This window comes from Podarcis bocagei (assembly GCF_964188305.1).
Source record: "Podarcis bocagei genome assembly, chromosome: Z".
NCBI classification, from domain to species: domain Eukaryota; kingdom Metazoa; phylum Chordata; class Lepidosauria; order Squamata; family Lacertidae; genus Podarcis; species Podarcis bocagei.
This window is the reverse complement of record NC_138140.1, coordinates 51,327,837-51,346,463: the sequence shown is the minus strand read 5'-3', so window position 1 is coordinate 51,346,463 and position 18,627 is coordinate 51,327,837. Positions and strand designations below refer to the sequence as shown.

General features: G+C 44.3%; 1 protein-coding gene across 4 annotated transcripts in view; it reads left to right on the top strand.

The window, feature by feature from the left end:
• The first annotated feature begins 6,814 nt into the window (after nt 1-6,814).
• The window catches only part of KLHL13 (kelch like family member 13), an 82,837-nt gene continuing 71,024 nt past the window's right edge, over nt 6,815-18,627 (top strand). For 2 of the 4 annotated variants that reach the window (XM_081180451.1, XM_081180448.1), the window contains exon 1: nt 6,817-7,009. The gene's annotated coding sequence lies outside the window, so the exon portion shown is untranslated. Of the gene's footprint in view, nt 7,010-18,627 lie in introns of all 4 variants that reach the window. The other 2 variants (XM_081180453.1, XM_081180449.1) reach the window with 2 other exon arrangements.

Genomic DNA, 18,627 nt, shown 5'->3' with positions numbered 1-18,627 from the left:
GGAATCTCACACTGCTTGAAGAATGGGGTGTGCATGAAACAATATGACAGGGTTGCTGAAACAAAGAAGGGGTGCAAAGTGCTCCCAAGGGACCCCTCCTAATTGAGTGGGTGGGCAGTAAAATGACAAGTGCACTTCATTGTAAACAATTGTGATGTTATGCAGGTTGGGTAAAAAAAATATATTAATTTCACTCATGCATTTATGGCATATGTGGCAATGACTGACCAGGAAGGGTTGCTGTGGATTGCTCATAAGAAGCTGCCTTATACTGGGTCTGGACTTTGGTCCATGCAGTTCAGTACTGTATTGTCTACACTGACTGGCAGCAATGGCTTTGGTTTCAAGCAGCAGGTCTCTCCTTCCTGCCCCAGCTGGAGATACCCTTGAAGACTGAACCTGGAGCCATCTGAATCCCAAGCAGATGCTCTGCAACTGAGCTGTGGTCTTTCCCGAAATGCTGACTCAATATAGCAGAGGAAGAGGAAGAGCACTGCCTTCGCCAGCAGGAGCCCAGAAACTCCTCAAAGGGCTGGAGAAGGAATGGTCCCATTGTAACCGCAGCCAGATCAGGATACTCCACTTTGGATTGCTCCATGACCCAGCAAGGACTCGGCTGCAAAGAGAGACCAGAGTCCAGAGCACCCTGCTGAGCTTGTGAAGACCACTGCTTCCAAGTTACGAGGTCTCTTTATTTTTCAAAAGGAGGAATGAAAATCCTGAGTCTGCAGGAATGGGGGCTGAAAACAGCAAACAAAAAACGGATTTCTCAGCCAAGTCAGACACTTTGTGGCTTGTTTCCCTGTTCAGTTCAGGGAGGAGCTCAATACACCTTACTCCCAGGTAAGTGGAGGGACGATTACAGGCAGCAGTGATCACCACCATCCTTAGCAAGGCATCTGGGTGTCAGAGTACAGGATATCGTCATCACAACTCCCTTTCAACAAGCTTCAAGAATCTCCTTCCCAATCAAACCCAATAGTTTTTTGAAAACACAACCAGCCTCTTAATGCATGTAGTAATTCTGGTAAGACCAAGACTAGCATATCTATCTCACATATTGAGCAAGACTGGAGTTGAGTTTTGTTCACTGATATTGTCTACCATCATGATGGTGGGTTTATAACGATTACCATTGTTCTTTTCTCCACTGTAATTTGCATGTGATATTCAGAGATCAGGAAGTGAGAAGATGCGAGACAGAGACTGGTCAAAGAGTGGCCAGGAGATGACATAAAATGAAATGGGAAAAAAAAAATTAGAAAGATTTTTATAAAAAAGACCAGAAAGCTTTCTCTTAGGTATTTTAGGACTAGCTGTCCCCCGGATCAAAGGATTTTATTCCTTTATGCAATTACAGAAGCCCAGATGTTATATGCCGAGAAATGGAAAGAGAGAACAATACTAACAAAGGAGGAATGGCAGATGAAATTGTTGGAATAGGTAGAGTTAGCAAATTTAACTAATATAATAATAGAACAAGAGGAAGGAGATATTAAGGAAGAGTGGGAAATGTTTGTAAAATATTTGAAGAATCATGGTAAATTAACTAAACTGTTAACAGGAGTAAATACAGCAGTTTATATGAAGAAATAATGAAAAGGTGGGGATCTGAATTAAATAAAATATGCCTTAGTATTGGCAGCGGGGAAGGGAAGTCATTGATTATTGTTTGGTTGTATTGACTAGAATGTAAAAATATGTATTGGAAAATTATTAATAAAATTTATATATATAAAAAATAAAAACAGAGAGGTCAAACTACCCCCACCCCGACCATCCTTCCTCTGTTTCATCTAGGCTGGTGGAGCAAGTTTTATTTGTATAACCCTTATTTCTGAAACAACTTTATTGGTTCTGTTGCATGTTCATTTAAGAATGTTGAAGGTTGACTCATTGAAAATGAAAGAGGATTGGGGGGGGTCGCTAGGGGCGCCTTGGAAGATGGTGGTGTTGGTAAACCTTGGACAGGTAATTCTACCTACCCTCAACTCCCGGATGAATTGTCCCTCAAAGAGGTTGAGGTGAGGAATAATGAGGAGCGTTTAATTATACAAACTCTTTGGATTGCAGCTCCTGCCAACATAGCAGTTTGAAAGCACTCCAGTATAGGTAGATAAATAGGTACCATTGCGGTGGGAAGGTAAATGGCGTTTCTGTGTGCTTTGGTTTCCATCATGGTGTCCTGTTGTGCCAGAAGCGGTTTAGTCCTGCTGCCCACATGATCTGGTAAGCTGTCTGTGGACAAACGCCGGCTCCCTCAGCCTGAAGCGAGATGAGAGTCAGTGTGGTGTAGTGGTTAAGAGTGATAGACTCGTAATCTGGTGAACCGGGTTCGCTTCCCCGCTCCTCCACCTGCAGCTGCTGGGTGACCTTGGGCCAGTCACACTTCTTTGAAGTCTCTCAGCCCCACTCACCTCACAGAGTGTTTGTTGTGGGGAAGGAAGGGAAAGGAGAATGTTAGCCGCTTTGAGACTCCTTCGGTTAGTGATAAAGTGGGATATCAAATCCAAACTCTTCTTCTTCTGAGTGCCGCAACCCTAGTCCCCTTTGACTGGACTTAAATGTCCAGGGGTCCTTTACCTTGTCATAGTATCACTATGTTTGTATGTATCTTCTCTGCCGTGCAGGAAAAAAAAATCCATATCCCTCTCTTTGGGGTGAATGATAATCAGTTGCAATGTAGGCTTTACAAGCTCTAAGCGTGCTTAGCTGAACGAATTACAGTCAAAATAAAAGACATGTCATTTGACTTGCTTCTCCCAAGAAGCAGGCATATTTTAATTTTGTGACTGCTGTTAACCATCTTCCATGATCATGGAGCCCAAAAGGTAAAATCTGTTACTGCCTCCATTTCTTCATGCAACCTAAAGTCAGACCTGCATAGGGAAGGTTTTTATTGATTCATATTTTATTATGTTTTTATATCTGTTGGAAGCCCCCCAGAGTGGCTGGGGCAATCCAGTCAGATTGGTGGGGTATAAATAATAATAATAAAATCATGGAATAGGGCATCCCTATTTTCATCAGAGAAATGTTGGAGAGATTTTTTTTATAGGTGGGTTTATTGAGTTCCCTCTGATGGCCAGAAAACTGGTTCTGAAATAGCACAGTTCAGAGAGCTCAATGATCTCCCCCCACCCACCCACCCACCCACTTGAAGAGCCATAGGTTACTCCTTAAGTAAGAACTAAAAGCCTTTCATAACAACCTTGAGTTGTACTTAAAGACAACATGTGGATGTTCTGCATTTCTAGGTTTGCCAGTTCTGGTCCCTAGGGAATCACTGTTGCTCAAGCAAGGGGACCCTTTCACCCACTTGAAAAGGAGCGCACAGAAGCTGTCCTTAAAGGTGCCAGGGGGCCCATAGGTAAGCGATGGGCAGAACCTGAGGCAAGTGGGCAGAGCAGTGGGTATAAATTTTGCCTTTGTATGGTGGGCTACCTTCTCCACCAGTGGGTCTCAGAGGGCGTGGCAGGAGGAGGATACAAGGGCAATTCAAGAAACATGTAAACATTTCAGTGTTCATCAAAATAATAATATTTTTTTAATATACAACTAGAAACAGTGTCCATGTATCTCTTCAAGAGCTTTGTCATTCTCCATGACTTATTATTGTGAACAGGGATTTCCAACTCTCACAAATATTTATTTATTTTAATTTACCGTACTTTATATACTGCCCTATACCTGGAGGTCTCAGGGCAGTTCACAGAACAAAATCAAAATATAAAACCACAAAATAGATAATCAAATCAAAATAAAAACAACAACCCAATACTCCCCCCAAACCCACATTTTAAAAGGGCATAGGATGTCAAAAATATCAGCCAAAGGCCTGCTTAAAAAGGAACATTTTTGCCTGGTACCTACAAGTGTCTTCTTCTTCCTCTTCTGTGGCGATCCCTCGTAGCCGTGTCGGATTGTCTTCCATAAACATGGTCATAACAGTGAGTCCATAAGTGACTGTGAAAGCCAATTCTGGAACCACACGTCCTTCCACAGTGGGGACATTGGTTTCGGGGTGGGAGTTGATCATGGTGAAGGTTTGCAAAGCGTGTCTTCCTCTAAGCATGTTTCACCTTTTCGTATTGAGTTTGAGTGTCTTCAAAGCCCATGACACCTTTGTTAAAGGCTGTTCTCCAATTGGATCACTTGCAGACCAGTGTTTTCCAGTTGTGGGTGTTTATACTACGTTTTTAAAGATTTGGCTTGAGAGAGTCTTTCAACATATTTTTTGACCACCAGCATTATGCTTTCCATTTTTAAGTTCAGAATAGAGTAGTTGCTTTGGAAGACAATAATCAGGCATCTGCACAGCATGACCAGTCCAAAGAAGTTGATGTTGAAGAATCATTGTTTAAAGGTGTCTAATGAAGGCGCCCGGCAAACTTCCCTGGGGACAGCATTCCACAGACAGGGAGCCACTGCAGCGAAGGCCCCGTTCTCGTGTTGCCACCCTCCGGACCTCTTGAGGAGGCACAAAAAGAAGGGCCTCGGAAGATGATCTCAGGAGAGGCATACAAATTGGACAAAAAAGTTGGGTTCCAGGTGGAAAAATCAAAATTGGAAACAGAATTGTTAGATCTAAAAACTAATAATTTGTCAAGAATGTATAACTTGCTGTTGAAATGGAACACTCAGGATGAAATGGTTAAATCGGTCATGATTAAATGGGCACAAGATGTTGGGCATAATATTATGTTTGCTGACTGGGAACAGTTGTGGTCCACCGGAGTGAAATTTACGGCATGTAATGCCTTAAGAGAAAATATTATGAAAATAATAATAATAATAATAATAATAATAATAATAATAATAATAATAATAATAATAATAATAATTTATTATTTATACCCCGCCCATCTGGCTGAGTTTCCCCAGCCACTCTGGGCGGCTTCCAATCAAGTATTAAAAACAATACAGCATTAAATATTAAAAACATTAGAGGGCTTCACAGAATTAACACCTCAAGAGGGTCTTGTTTCTCCCAGAGCCAAAGCCTTGGATTCAAGTCCTGGCATGGCCTTCTCTCTCTTGCCTCTCAGTCCCATCACTGGAGCTCAGCTCTGCTCCAAACTCTGGCTTTGTCTGTTTAGAGAGGAGGCCTCGTTCACACACCGAGCCATTTAATGACTCTTCACCCAGCCTCTCTCCTCATCAGGGGCTGGCCTGGCTAGTCCAAGAATTAGAAGTCTTAATTAAATCCTAACACTTACTGGATCCAAGGATTAGAGGTGTATGGAAGACATTCAAACTCCTAACCATATGTTTCTATGGCAGCTGGGCATTACCTGTGCTCTAGAAAGATCCCACATTTCTCTCTGAGGCGTTCCCAAAGTAAAGGAAGGATTGAACTCTGATTAATAAGAATAAGAATAAGAATTAATAAGGATTGAAGTTGAATCCTGACAAGACAGAAGTACTGTTTTGGGGGGACAGGGGGCGGGCTGGTGTGGAGGACTCCCTGGTCCTGAATAGGGTAACTGGTACATGACCCCAGTCAAGCTTGCAAAAATCTATCATCTGCCCGATAATAAATGTTGGAAATGTAAAGAAACTGAAGGTACATTCTTTCACCTTTGGTGGACGTGCCCAAGGATTAAGGCTTTCTGGGAGATGATATATAATGAAATGAAAAAGGTATTTAAATATACCTTCCTTAAGAAACCAGAGGCCTTTCTCCTGGGCATGGTCGGCCAATTGGTGTTAAAGAAGGACAGAACTTTTTTTATGTATGCAACAACAGCAGCAAGAATACTCATCTCGAAATATTGGAAGACACAAGATTTACCCACCAGGGAAGAATGGCAGATGAAGTTGATGGACTACATGGAACTGGCGGAAATGACTGGCAGAATCCGAGACCAGGGAGAAGAGTCGGTGGAAGAAGACTGGAAAAAGTTTAAAGACTATTTACAGAAATACTGTAAAATTAAAGAATGTTAGAAAGATGTTGGAAAGAAGTTATATGGCTTTAGTAGAAATGTTATAAGGAATTAAGTATAAATAGATTATTAGAGTATTAAAGGGAAAAACAAGGTTAGAATGTGTTAAGACAATTACAGGACAGAAAACAGAGGAAGATGGAAAGGAATTGCTGAAACGATCAATAGAAGTGGAATACAAAAGGGGAGGTGTGAGGAGGTCGTGGAAATTAGTGAAAGAAAGATAAGATATTGAAACTGGACTGTGTTTTAAATGGTTTTTGTTGTACAGTGGTGCCCCGCAAGACGAATGCCTCGCAAGACGGAAAACTCGCTAGACAAAAGAGTTTTCCGTTTTGGAGGTGCTTCGCAAAATGAATCTCCTATGTGCTTGCTTCGCAAGACAACAATGTCTTGCGAGTTCCTGCTGGTTTTTTCCCCTCCTCCCCCCTTTTTCTAATAATAATAATAAGAAGAAGCTTCAGTCTGTTGGCTCTCATCCAGACACATTGGTCCAGCACTTCCACTTCCTCACCTGCAGATGTAAAGGAGAAATAGAGCTGAGTGTCATCAGCATATTGCTGACAACGCACTCCGAACCTCCAGATAACCCCATTTCATGTAGCGGTTTCATGTAGATGTTAATAGGAAAGACCAGAAAAAAAGAAAAACTTATTTGTGTTGGTGTGGAGTTGAGTTTGCCTGTCTCAAACTGGACATGATACATTACTTTTACAATAAATAGTCGAGCATCGACGTCTTAACGGCGGCGTCGAGATTCGAACTCGCAGCCCGCTGCTCTCCCTCTAAATTCCCCCTCACGCTTCCCTCCCTTCCAGCGTCGCGCAAGCGCAGCGCCGCCATCTTGGTGACGCAGGAGGGCGTGGCTTCAGGCACGGAGGGGGCGTGGCTCCCGATTCCGGACTCGGGAGGACTTTCGAAAAGCTCCCGCAGCCGCCGAGGGGGAAGGAGGAGGCGGATCAGGTGCGGCGGATCGGGCCCCGGTCGCTCTCCCCCGCCGCCCCCCCTCGGGACCCCGGGCCCTTTATTGACTTGGCGGCAGCAGGTGGCGGCAGCCGCGGGTGAGGCGACGGCGCGGGGGGGGGGGCGAGCGGGAGGCCGCTCTCTGTGAGGGACGCGGAGGGGGAGGGCCGCGGCGGCGGCGGCGGCGGCGGCGGCTTTGTGTCCCTCTGCGCCATTGGCTGGAGCAGGGAGGCAGCTTGGAAAGGACGGCGACGCTGATTGGCAGCGCGCGCTCTGGGGAGCGGGGAGGGAAGGAGGGCGATACGATTGGCTGGGCGGTCGGTCCACCTCCCTCTCTCTGTCCGGAGGGGAGGGGCGAAGGGAGGAGGGCTGGCCCCTACCCCATACACTGGCTCATGGGGGGGGAGTCCACTTCCCCTCAAATCCAGATAATAAAAATAATATAGCGAGGGGCTGAATCTTAGAATGCTCACTCCATTTGCAAAGGCTGAATGGGGGGGTTTGGCTTTTTTTTTGGGGGGGAGGAATAGTTTGGAATTGGATCCTTCCCCTTTGATTTTCATCAGAGGCGTACCTAAGATCAAGTGCACTCTTTGCAAGAAGCTGTATCTCCAACCCCCAGCCATAAAAAGAAAATGTTACCCAAGTACTCTTAAGTGCATCCAGAGTGAATTGTAGTCCAAAACATCTGGAGGGCATTAGGTTGGCGAGTGCTGTTTTAAGGTACGGGGGCAGGATCGTCAGATGCAGAAAGGCACTGGAACTTCGGCAGAAAATTGTAATTATTTTCGAAGGACATCAGGTGTTTAGGATGGCTGTTTTGGAGAGACCAGCTGCCCTTCTGGGTTTTGCTGTTGTTTAGTCATGTCCGCCTCTTCGTGACCCCATGGACCAGAGCATGTCAGGCACGCCTGTCTTCCTTCCTCCTGCAGTTTGGTCAAAAGTTTGTAGCTTTGAGAACACTGTCCAACCATCTTGTCATCCCCTTCTACTTGTGCCCTCAATCTTTCCCAACATCAGGGTCTTTTCCAGGGAGTCTAAGCACTTCTTCTCTCCATTATTGTCATCTGCCCTTAATCTCAGCGAAATAGGAGCTATGCAGGAGGGAGGAGGTGTCACTTTGCATGCGCTAGGTGTGGGTTACTCTCCTTTTTAAAAGTCAAACTGTGGGACCCTGGTTGAAATTAGCTTTCAGTAACCCAGGGCCTCCATACACCCTGCTCAGTCTTGTGCTCCACAGAGGAGGCACTCTCCATTGTCTCTCAATACAGATGAATGCCCTCCACACTATAGTCCCATTGGAGTTAACAGCAGCTTACATCTGAGTATACACGAATAGGATTGCTCTGCATTCATTTCGCAAGCACACCATTGCTCAGGACAGTCTCTCCCCTTGGCTAAAATACGTATTAAAAAAAATAATTGGTGTGCAATAATTGAAAACACGGGTGGCGCTGTGGGTAAAACCTCAGCGCCTAGGACTTGCTGATCGTATGGTCGGCGGTTCGAATCCCCGCGGCGGGGTGAGCTCCCGTTGTTCGGTCCCAGCTCCTGCCCACCTAGCAGTTCGAAAGCACGTTAAAGTGCAAGTAGATAAATAGGGACCGCTTTATAGCGGGAAGGTAACGGCGTTTCCGTGTGCGGCGCTGGTGCTGGCTCGCCAGCTGCAGCTTCGTCACGCTGGCCATGTGACCCGGAAGTGTCTTCGGACAGCGCTGGCTCCCGGCCTCTTAAGCGAGATGAGCACGCAACCCCAGACTCGGACATGACTGGCCCGTACGGGCAGGGGTACCTTTACCTTTAATTGAAAACAACAGCAACCACACTATGCTCTGCTACCCAGAATCTAAAGGCCTAAGGAATACTGTACTTGCATAGGACAGCCTGAGTTTTTCTGATATCCCATGAAGGCTGCCAGCAGCCAGTTAGAGGCCACAGGAAGTTGGAGGATGCAGTGAGGTGGTAATTCATGTTTTTTCTTGTCAACCAGTCTCCAGTTATTGAGCTGTTGCATGTTTGGTCACAAAGAGAGCCACTTGAGTGTAGCGGTTAGAGAGCTGGTAAAACCTGGGAGACCAGAGTTCAATAAGTAGATCCCAGTAAGTTCATTGTAACTTACAGCAAAATCCATAGCATATCTACTGAGAGGTAAGTCTCATTAAATTTAATGGGATTTATTCCCAGGTTAGGCTGCAATCCTAACTCCACTTACTTGGGAGTAAGTCCCACTGAGCTCAGTGAGATTTACTTTAGAATAGATTTGGTTAGGATTACACTGTTAGTCTGGCTAGGATTGTGCTGCAGGTTTATAATATAAGTAACCCCATAAGTAACCCCAATGTGAATTCAATTGGACATGCTAGTATATACTTTTAGGTTTGCTGATTTAATCTGGTCTAGAGTAGTAACAAGGACGCGGGTGGTGCTGTGGTCCAAACCACAGAGTCTAGGGCTTGCCGATCTGCGGTTCGAATCCCCGTGATGGGGTGATCTCCCGTTCCTCGGTCCCTGATCCTGCCCACCCAGCAGTTCAAAAGCATGTCAAGTGCAAGTAGATAAATAGGTACCGCTCCGGCGGGAAGGTAAATGGCGTTTCCATGCGCTGCTCTGGTTCGCCAGAAGCGGCTTAGTCATGCTGGCCACATGACTTGGAAACTGTCTGCGGACAAACACCAGCTCCCTCAGCCTATAGAGCGAGATGAGCGTGCAACCCTAAAGTCATTCGCGGCTGGACCTAACAGTCAAGGGTACCTTTACCTTTACCTTTAGAATAGTAAAAAACTAAATGGAATCTAATTAATTGTGCAGTATTCATACGAAAACCAATAATAATTGTGAAGCAGAGAACCTTCTGAACCTAGACAAGGCACTTAAACATTATAGTTTGGTTAATTCTTAGAATTTAAGTGTATACTGTTTTCTTTGCAAAAGTGGAGGGTAGGGACAGCATCAGAATAACAAGCACAAACTTGATAAATGTCCACTTTATGAAATCATGCTTCTTTTCCCAACTTATGAGAATTGGCAGGAATTGGATTTGTGGCTTCTTTAGCCCATATCCACCTCACAGTCTCTTCTCTTTCTGACTTTTCCTTTAGTGCTGCAAACCAAATTGTGGGAAATCCTGAACCAGAGCCGTTAAGGTCTACTGTACATAGACATGCAGACAATATAGTCTCACACAATTATCCAGAGCTAGACTAAAACACCTTGCTGCCCTAGGAGGGGTGGCGAATGAGCCTCATCCTACACCCCAAATCAATGTGCATGGTAGCCAAGGCTTGCCACTTTCTTCTAGCACATGAAGCAGAAAATCCAACAAGCTATGGTACTTTCTTGCTCTTTGTCCAGAAAAAAATACATTAAAACCATTAACAGCTTGCTGCCCTTTCTATGTCACCCAAAATCAGCTGCCTGAGGCAGGTATCCTACTCTGATGGTCATGCACAGATGTTGCTCCTCACCTTCATTTACCTTTCCATGGAAACTAAAACATATCTCCCCTCCTTCAGTTTCTGCTGCACAGCTGTTTAAAGTGCTGCTGTCCCTTTAAAAACATCAACCAGCCTTGCTATTCCTTCTGCAACATCCCACATACCTATCTTCCCCCTTTAAGAGCAGCCTCTCCCCCTGCCCCACCTGCCGTGACCCCTCTTGTCTTTATTAGGGCTGAATAATGGGAATTTGGCCCTTTCCCTTCCTTCCTTCACAAAGGGTGTTTGGCTCCATGGCTGAAGTGTGGAGGATGTCGTTTTTTGCAAAATTGTCGGTGATATTTTTGTAGAGTTTCTGCAAATCTTGCTGCGGCAAATTATGGGAGGTTAACAGTACAATTGTGTCAGTAATTATGTGGTGTTTCATGCAGTTAATGGACACAGAAGACAAGCTTAGGGAGCTTGCAGTTGAAACTTGCAGTTCAGGGAATAGGAGGGAATGAAGAGTCATGGGTAATGAGGGAAAGCTCGATTGGTTTTTTTTTTGTCCTGGCCATTTTGATTTTAAAGTTTAAAGCTATCGCAGTATGAACAAAGCGGTATAAAATGTGTGTGGTTTAAGCAAGCAGGGGAGAAAAGTATAGATGCATTAGGCTATGTTACAGTGTATTATATGTGTGGTCCCTGTTCCACATTGGGCGAGGATATGGCTGAGAGAGAAAGGTCTGTAAAAAACATTTAGCTGAGTATAAAGATCCCACCTCATATTCTCTTCAGGTTGATCTCTGCTGTGCTGGGGGCAGGAGGAGGGGGGGAGGACAGGTGGGGGGGACAGGAAGTGGACTGGGGATGATAATATTTTCTCCCCCACTCCATTTTCAATTCTCACCAGAAGTTGTGAGTAAAACAAAGTTATATGAATCAATATTATGCTGTATTTCCATTAAAGGAATTAGTTTTAAGTAATAAATAGACTCCGGACCCTTTAAAAATGTTTTCTAACTTCACACAGCAGCATTTTTTAAAAAGAAAAGTGGGCGGGGTGCAGTGATGATGAATAGGACAGAGAAGTCTCCCTCTATCCCGTCCAGTGTATACTGGGGAATGAAAACACATGTCATGAACATGGTTCCATTCCAGCATTCTTGGTATCCCTGTTCACCCATCTGCAGAGAAAGTCGTTCCTGTGGCAAAATAGATTCCAGAATATTGAAAATGAGAATGCCTTGTGTTCTGGGATTCTAGTGGGAATGTTTCTTTGCTACCCAAGATGTATTTACTTGCACTGTAGGAAAGATGAGGCTTCATTTTACTTGCAGCTGCTTAGCATATGCTTTTGAAGCTGGATTTGAGGTTGCATTCATAGGTTTTATGATGGATTCTCAAGGGGCTCATTTAGAATATGCCTGCTCTGTGTGCTTGGCCCTGTAAGTAGTGTCTGAATTGCTGTAGTCTGTATAGTTCTGGACTTTCGTAGTGTCTCATAACAGAAGCCTGCTTCAGGTATTCCCACTTTCCACCAGAGTTTGCAAAGGAACAAATGTGTTGTTAGTAAGGCTTTCTATGCTGTGGTGTGTAAAAATAATCTTTAAATGTAGCTATTTTTTAAATGTTGGTGTCCTTGCAAATGCCAGTGAACTTAGCTGTGTTACATACACTCCTTTGTTTCAGGAATAATAGAATCATAGAGTTAGAAGGGGACCCTGAATGTCAGTATAGGAATCCTGTACACACCCTTCTCTGGGTGGGCCATTTACTGACATCCATATCCCCACTTGTTCTTGGAAGCTCAGGTTGTGCAACTTTTCTAATATAAAAAGGGTGAAGAATATATAAAAATGCACACAATACAGATGGCCATAGATACTCAATTAGAAGCTCCCAAATAGATTAACTCCCAAATTCCAATTGCCAGCCTACATAGAAGTGTGTTGGGTAGCATCTTTAAATTCCACATGCTCCTATTCTTACAAACCTTCTGAAGAAGACAGTGATTGGTTATATAGCAGCAGCTCCTGAGAAGTAATAGCTGTAACTTAACATTGAATTATCACCCATAATGTGCTAAGCGCTCTACAGAGAAGAACACCTCTCTGTGTGTTCTGAGGAAATTGTGCTGTTAAGAGGTGCATTTGATTGGTGGCTGCTGTACCATGGAAAACTGGGTGCTTCTTAGTGATGTTTGCATGTGAAGCTTCAGTTTAAGAATTATTACTTGTTCCTAGAATTAGCAGTTGGCTCCAGGGGTCGCAGATACTTCTTATTTTCTTGCAGAATGTGAAGAGCTTACCTCCAAAGGTGTCTGAGGTTGCAGTATTTCACAGGGTGGCTTCATTTCCGCCCAAAATCTGAGCTGCGTGATCAGCTGTGGCATGTCTTGTGACAATATGAATGTAGCATGAAGTAGAGCAGGAATGAGGAACCTGAGGCCTTGTTGCTGCACTACAACTCACATAATCTCTGACCATGGGGCAGGTTGGCTGGGGCTGATGAAAGGGGGAGATCATAGAATCATGGAATTGTAGCATTGAAAGGGAGGGTCATCTAGTGGGGCTCAAACCCTGAGATTAAGAGTCTCATGCTGTACCAAATGAGCTATCCCAGCAACAACTGAAGGGCCACAGGTTCCCCATCCTTGGAGTTGAGGCTGGAGATGGAGGAGTATTGTGTTGGAGGAAAAAGAATGAATGCTGAAGGCTGGGGTGGTGGGGAGGAAGAAGTTTGAGAGAGGCCCTGCATCTTTACGTGACATCTCGTTGCCTTGCACGATACATCTGACAAGGCCTGGCATTGTGTTAACTGTTCTGCACAGACAGCCTTTCATAAAGGTGGTGGAGGGGAGTGATGACATTTCCTCACACAGACTGGCCACCTGCAGAGTCTGCTTCAAACAGGGTGAAAAAGAGTTCACTGCTTCCTTATGGTTGCTCCAGGCAGTTTCTTGCCAGAGGAAAGGACTTGGCTAATTTTCTGTCCTGTTTGCGCCACTGTTTTGTACTTGCCTTTGCTGCCTGTGTTAAGGGCATTCTTTTGATAGTGAAACCTTCTGTAAGGGGATATCTTTAATTCATAAATCTCTAATACACAGTAGCACCTCCAGAAAGAAACATAACTTGCCTTAAGTGTGTGTCATAGCCAAAGTCTTAATCTCCATCTAGCGCCCACCAGGGTGTCCTAGGTGGTGATCTGCATCTATCCCTGGTTGCCCAAAGTTTGCTTGCAAATGCTGCAGTTCTTGTGTGCTCTTACCTGAGAGATTTCTGTTCTGTTATATTGCCTGACCTTTGCATTACAGGGTACATGCCTGAGACAGGTTTTTTTGGGCTGGAGGGGGGAGTGGACAGAGCTGCATTGGAAGGATGACCAAATAGGCAATTGTTTCAGCTGCTTTCTCTAACAATCATAATGGAACTGGTCTGCGAGCCAGCAGCCAGACATCACCTGTGCCAACTCACAGGGTGTTTGCTGCTTGTTCAAATACAGCAACAGAATTAGGATGGGAGTATGAAGATGCTTTGCTCTGCTTATGCTTTGGGCTTCACAAGAAAAATAGGTAGCACTTCATGCAGCCTTAAAAGAACTAACAAGACCTGCAAGCTATCTTAGAACTGGCCAATTTTTGTATGCAATTGTTGGGCTGACCGTTGTTCTCAGTTTTGCATTAAATGTCCTGGTTCTTTTTGTTGCTGTTTGCAGAAAGGAAGGAGAGGGTTTTTTTGGTAGAAGTAAGTGGGGAAGAATAATAGTTAGTAATATGCAAAGCCATTTGTTTTAAGTTGTTGTATCTTCCTTGGTATATCAGTTTTAGCTGGTGCTCTGGGAAAGCCTATACAGTACAGTGGTACCTTGGTTCAAGAACAGCTTAGTTTATGAACAACTTGGATTAAGAATGCTGCAAACCCGGAAGTAGGTGTTTTAGTTTGTGAACTTTGCCTTGGAAGCATGTTCTGCTTCCTGTTGAGTGTAAATTGAAAAACGCTTTGGTTTAAGAATGGACTTCTGGAACAGATTAAGTTCATAAACCAAGGTACCACTGTACAATGTTTGAGCACAAACCACAGAAAACATGGACAGACAGACATGTCATTCAACCATAGTCAGGAAGTTGTCATAGTGCAGTGAATAATATTTTTTTGGGGGGTGTGTGTCTTGTCCTGTACTTGCCAGTACTTGCAGAGTACTTCCCAGTTTTTAGACCTTGTTCCTCTTGCTTTTAAAAACTTATGGTGCACAAATATATACATTTTTCACTGCTAATGTGACCCTTTTTGCAAAACCAGTCATATGGTTTTACGTAGCATTTAATGTGTGGGGCAATATGAATGAGATAAGATAGGGGAGATCTGCAATAATTCCTTAATTGCTCCTAGCCAGGACTAAGTTTTCCTCTATTGCAAGTGGATTTGTAGCTTATATAATGGCAAAGGCCTCTTTGCCAATATATATTTTTTCTTCCCTTCCCCAAGTTGTGTTCAGTGTATTGGCAATAAGCTGAGCTTCTGGGAATGGTAAAGTATTGTCTGCTACTGCGAGCCTATAATAATCCTCTGCTGTCATGACAATAGCTGAGAAGCTGTGGGTCTAAACACTCTGACAGTGTTGCATACAAATGTGAATTACTTGGTTCTTTGCTTGTGAGCGATTATTATGCCTGCTTTCTCCTATGGTTCGCTTTTTAGTAGTGCCTGTATATGGTAGCGATCAGTCTGAAAAATGTTTTTGAGTGCATGGGAATTGAGAGTGACCCAAAGCCTCATGGTAGGAAAGCACTTGCCTCCTGGTTAGATTGTTAAATATTTATTCCTTTATGGCTGTGGTTTTCCTACAATGTTCTGGGGCTCTAGTGGTGCCTCAGAAGAAGCCTGTTTGAGAGGCTTTCAACAGAAAGAGCAGTGATGGTGAAAAAGCTCCCTTGAATAGATGCTTTGCTCACTATTACCATAGAATCATAGAATCATAAAGTTGGAAGAGACCACAAGGGCCATCGAGTCCAACCCCCTGCCAAGCAGGAAACACCATCAGAGCACTCCTGACATATGGTTGTCAAGCCTCTGCTTAAAGACCTCCAAAGTAGGAGACTCCACCACACTCCTTGGCAGCAAATGCCACTGTCGAACAGCTCTTACTGTCAGGAAGTTCTTCCTAATGTTTAAGTGGAATCTTCTTTCTTGTAGTTTGAAACCATTGCTCCGTGTCCGCTTCTCTGGAGCAGCAGAAAACAACCTTCCACCCTCCTCTATGTGACATCCTTTTATATATTTGAACATGGCTATCATATCACCCCTTAACCTCCTCTTCTCCAGGCTAAACATGCCCAGCTCCCTTAGCTGTTCCTCATAAGGCATCGTTTCCAGGCCTTTGACCATTTTGGTTGCCCTCCTCTGGACACGTTCCAGTTTGTCAGTGTCCTTCTTGAACTGTGGTGCCCAGAACTGGACACAGTACTCCAGGTGAGGTCTGACCAGAGCAGAATACAGTGGCACTATTACTTCCCTTGATCTAGATGCTATACTCCTATTGATGCAGCCCAGAATTGCATTGGCTTTTTTAGCTGCCGCGTCACACTGTTGGCTCATGTCAAGTTTGTGGTCAACCAAGACTCCTAGATCCTTTTCACATGTACTGCTCTCAAGCCAGGTGTCCCCCATCTTGTATTTGTGCCTCTCATTTTTTTTGCCCAAGTGCAATACTTTACATTTCTCCCTGTTAAAATTCATCTTGTTTGTTTTGGCCCAGTTCTCTAATCTGTCAAGGTCGTTTTGAAGTGTGATCCTGTCCTCTGGGGTGTTAGCCACCCCTCCCAGTTTGGTGTCATCTGCAAATTTGATCAGGATGCCCTTGAGTCCATCATCCAAGTCATTGATAAAGATGTTGAATAAGACCGGGCCCAAGACAGAACCCTGTGGCACCCCACTAGTCACTCTTCTCCAGGATGAAGAGGAACCATTGATGAGCACCCTTTGGGTTCGGTCAGTCAGCCAGTTACAAATCCACTGAGTGGTAGCATAGTCAAGACCACATTTTACCACCTTCTTTACAAGAATATCATGGGGCACCTTGTCAAATGCCTTGCTGAAATCAAGGTAGGCTACATCCACTGCGTTCCCTTCATCTACCAGGCTTGTAATTCTGTCAAAAAACGAGATCAGGTTAGTCTGACATGACTTATTTTTCAGAAATCCATGCTGACTATTGGTGATCACAGCATTCCTTTCTAGGTGCTCACAGACTGTTTGCTTAATGATCTGCTCCAGAATCTTCCCTGGTATTGATGTCAGACTGACTGGGCGGTAATTATTTGGGTCCTCTCTTTTCCCCTTTTTGAAAACAGGGACAACATTTGCCCTCCTCCAGTCTGCCGGGACTTCGCCTGTTCTCCAGGAATTCTCAAAGATGACTGCCAGTGGTTCTGAGATCGCATCTGCCAGTTCTTTTAATACTCTTGGATGCAGTTCATCTGGCCCGGGAGACTTGAATACATCTAAACTAGCCAAGTATTCTTGTACTATCTCCTTAGTTATTCTGGGCTGTGTTTCCTTTGCTGAATCATTTGCTCCAAATTCTTCAGGTCGGGCATTGTTTTCTTTATCGGAGAAGACTGAGGCAAAGAAGGCATTGAGGAGTTCAGCCCTTTCTGTGTCCCCTGTTTGCATTTCACCATCTTCTCCTCTGAGTGACCCCACTGTTTCTTTGTTCTTCCTTTTGCTACGGACATACCCATAAAAGCCTTTTTTGTTGCTTTTAACCTCTCTAGCAAGCCTGAGTTCATTCTGTGCTTTAGCTTTTCTGACTTGGTGTCTACACGTGCTGGCTATTTGTTTGAATTCCTCTTTGGTGGTTTTCCCCCTTTTCCATTTTTTGCACACATCCTTTTTTAATCTTAACTCAGTTAAAAGTTCTTTAGATAGCCACCCTGGCTTCTTTAGGCACCTTCCATGTTTCTGTCTCATTGGTATTGCCTGATGTTGTGCTTTTACTATCTCCCTCTTAACAAACTCCCAGCCATCATGAACTCCCTTTCCTTTTAGTATTACTGTCCATGGGATTTCACCCAGCACTTCCCTAAGTTTTATGAAGTCGGCTTTCTTAAAGTCAAGAAATTGAGTCCTAGTATGCTTGGCTGCTCCTTTCCGCTGTATAGTAAACTTCAGAAGAGCATGATCACTCGCGCCTAATGATCCTTCCACTTCTACCCCACTAACCAGGTCATCAACATTGGTTAGGACCAGATCTAAAATGGCTGTTCTCTTGTTGCTTCTCCCACTTTCTGGACAATGAAGTTGTCTGCAAGGCCAGTGAGGAATCTGTTTGACCTTATGCTCTTGGCTGAGTTTGACATCCAACAAATATCCGGGTAATTGAAGTCCCCCATTACTACTATCTCCCTTCTTTTTGCATGCTTGGCCATCTGTTCCAGGAAGGCATCATCTATGTCCTCCGTTTGGCTTGGGGATCTATAGTAAACTCCCACAATGAGGTCACTGTTATTCTTCTCTCCGTTTTGACCCAAATGCTCTCACTTTGGCTTTGAGGTTCTAAATCTTGGATCTCTTCACAGGTATACACATCCCTGACATATAACGCCACTCCTCCTCCTTTCTTGTCTGGTCTGTTTCTCTGAAATAGATTGTATCCCCCCATTTTTACATTCTAATCATGGGACTTATCCCACCAGGTTTCAGTGATGCCTATTATGTCATATTTAGTTTGCTGTACCAAGAGCTCAAGCTCATCTTGTTTATTTCCCATGCTTTGCGCATTAGTGTACAGACATTGAAGTCCATTAATCATTCCCCCGTGACTCTTATTTAAGGATTTTTTCCTCCCACCACTAGGTGTGCGTGCTGTTTGCTCCATTTGGTCTATGACATTTGGATGATCATCTTCATCAATTGATAGACTCCTACCTTCAGGAGCACTGTCTCCCTCCCCCACATTAGTCAGTTTAAAGCCCTCCTGATGAGGTTTCTGAGATATTTAGCAAAAACATTCCTCCCAACTGTTGTGAGGTGCAGCCCATCGCTTGCCAGAAGTCCATCTTCAAGAGATTGCAGTCCGTGATCTAAGAATCCAAACCGTTCCTGTTTACACCATTTGCGAAGCCAGCTGTTCACTTCCACTATTTTTCCCTCTCTCCCTGGGCCACGTCGTTCAACTGGGAGGACAGATGAGATGACAATTTGTGCATTTAGTTGCTTCAATTTCCTGCCGAGAGCCTCGTAGTCTCTTTTGATCTTCTGGAGGCTATTGCTTGCAGTGTCATTGGTTCCTACATGAACCAA